The 2515-nt window shown below is 41.7% G+C and overlaps 1 non-coding gene across 1 annotated transcript; it reads right to left on the reverse strand.

Annotated features, from left to right (window-relative positions):
- Positions 1-563: 563 nt before the first annotated feature.
- On the reverse strand, positions 564-671 carry LOC112768297 (small nucleolar RNA R71). Its single transcript, XR_003185732.1, has one exon. It is a non-coding gene; the product is annotated as a small nucleolar RNA R71 (small nucleolar RNA).
- Between the last annotated feature and the right edge of the window lie 1844 nt (positions 672-2515).

Raw genomic sequence — 2515 nt, forward strand, 5'->3', positions numbered from 1 at the left:
ATCTCTTTATTTTCTTTTTCTGCATTCTCCTTGTCATATGAGCAGGAGCAAGATAAAACATTCTTGTGGAAGCAGATCCAGAACCTGAAAGGACTCTGAAGAGAAAATTAAGAGAAGCTAAAATACAACAATCAGAGATAACTTCAGAAATTTCGAACAAGAAAAGGAGATGGCAGCCGAAATAATAATAATGAAGGAGGATGCTTGGTGACTTTACTGCACCTAATTCCAATTTACATGGAAGAAGCATCTCCATTCCTGCCATTGGAGCAAACAACTTTGAGCTGAAACCTCAATTAGTTTCTCTGATGCAGCAGAACTGCAAGTTTCATGGACTTCCATCTGAAGATCCTTTTCAGTTCTTAACTGAATTCTTGCAGATATGTGATACTGTTAAGACTAATGGAGTAGATCCTGAAGTCTACAGGCTCATGCTTTTCCCTTTTGCTGTAAGAGACAGAGCTAGATTATGGTTGGATTCTCAACCTAAAGACAGCCTGAACTCTTGGGATAAGCTGGTCACGGCTTTCTTAGCCAAGTACTTTCCTCCTCAAAAGCTGAGCAAGCTTAGAGCTGATGTTCAAACCTTCAGACAGAAAGAAGGTGAATCTCTCTATGAAGCTTGGGAAAGATACAAACAGTTGACCAAAAAGTGTCCTTCTGACATGCTTTCAGAATGGACCATCCTGGATATATTCTATGATGGTTTATCTGAGCTATCAAAGATGTCACTGGACACTTCTGCAGGTGGATCCATTCACTAAAGAAAACACCTGCAGAAGCTCAAGAACTCATTGACATGGTTGCTAATAACCAGTTCATGTACACCTCTGAAAGGAATCCTGTGAGTAATGGGACGCCTATGAAGAGGGAGTTCTTGAAGTTGATACTCTGAATGCCATATTGGCTCAGAATAAAATATTGACTCAGCAAGTCAATATGATCTCTCAGAGTCTGAATGGAATGCAAGCTGCATCCAACAGTACTCAAGAGGCATCTTCTGAAGAAGAAGCTATGATCCTGAGAACCCTGCAAGAGCAGAGGTAAATTACTTAGGTGAACCTTATGGAAACACCTATAACTCACATGGAGAAATCATCCAAATTTCTCATGGAAGGATCAAAAGCCCAACAAGGCTTTAATAATGGTGGAAGAAACAGGTTTAGCAATAGCAAGTCTTTTCCATCATCACTCAGCAACAGACAGAGAACTCTGGACAAAACTCTTCTAATTTAGCAAATCCAGTCTCTGATCTATCTAAGGCCACTGTAAGTTTCATGAATGAAACAAGGTCTTCCATTAGAAATTTGGAAGCACAAGTGGGCCAGCTGAGTAAAAGGATCACTGAAATCCCTCCTAGTACTCTCCCAAGCAATACAGAAGAGAACCCAAAAGGAGAGTGCAAGGCCATTGACATAAGCGCCATGGCCGAACCTATAAGGAAAGGAGAGGACGTGAATCCCAAGGAGGAAGACCTCCTGGGACGTCCAGTGATCAATAAGGAGCTTCCCTCTGGGGAATCAAAGGACTCTGAGGCTCATCTAGAGACCATAGAGCTTCCATTGAACCTCCTTATGCCCTTCATGAGCTCTGATGAGTATTCCTCTTCTGAAGAGAATGAGGATGTCACTGAAGAGCAAACTGCCAAGTTTCTTGTGCAATCATGAAGCTGAATGCAAATTGTTTGGCATTGATGCTTGGGAAGTTGAACCTCCCTTGTTCATCAATGAACTAAGTGATCTGGATCAACTGACATTACCTCAGAAGAGACAGGATCCTGGAAAGTTCATAATACCCTGTACCATAGGCACCATGATCTTTAAGGCTCTATGTGACCTTGGTTCAGGAATAAACCTCATGCCCCTCTCTGTAATAGAGAAACTGGGAATCTATGGGGTGCAAGCTGCTAAAATCTCACTATAGATGGCAGACAGCTCAAGAAAACAGGCTTATGGACAAGTAGAAGATGTATTAGTAAAGGTTGAGGGCCTTTACATACCTACTGATTTCATAGTCCTGGATACTGGAAAGGAAGAGGATGAATCCATCATCCTAGGAAGACCTTTCCTGGCCACAGCAAGAGCTGTGATTGATGTTGACAGAGGTGAAATAGTCCTTCAATGGAATGAGAACTCCCTTGTATTCAAAACTCAAGGATCTCCCTCTGCAACCATGGAGAGGAAGCTTGAAAAGCTTCTCTCAAAGCAGAGTCAACCAGAGCCCCCACAGTCAAACTCTAAGTTTGGTGTTGGGAGGCCACAACCAAACTCTAAGTTTGGTGTTGAACTCCCATATCCAAACTCTAAGTTTGGTGTTGGAGAGTCTCAACAAAGCTCTGCACATCTGTGAGGCTCCATGAGAGCCCACTGTCAAGCTATTGACATTAAAGAAGCGCTTGTTGGGAGGCAACCCAATGTTTATCTAATTCTTATTTTTATTGTTTTTCATGTTTTCTTTGGGTCATGATCATGTGGAGTCACAAAATAAATAGAAAAATTGAAAACGGAATCAAAAA

The sequence above is a fragment of the Arachis hypogaea genome, chromosome 17, assembly GCF_003086295.3.
Source record: "Arachis hypogaea cultivar Tifrunner chromosome 17, arahy.Tifrunner.gnm2.J5K5, whole genome shotgun sequence".
Lineage (NCBI taxonomy): Eukaryota > Viridiplantae > Streptophyta > Magnoliopsida > Fabales > Fabaceae > Arachis > Arachis hypogaea.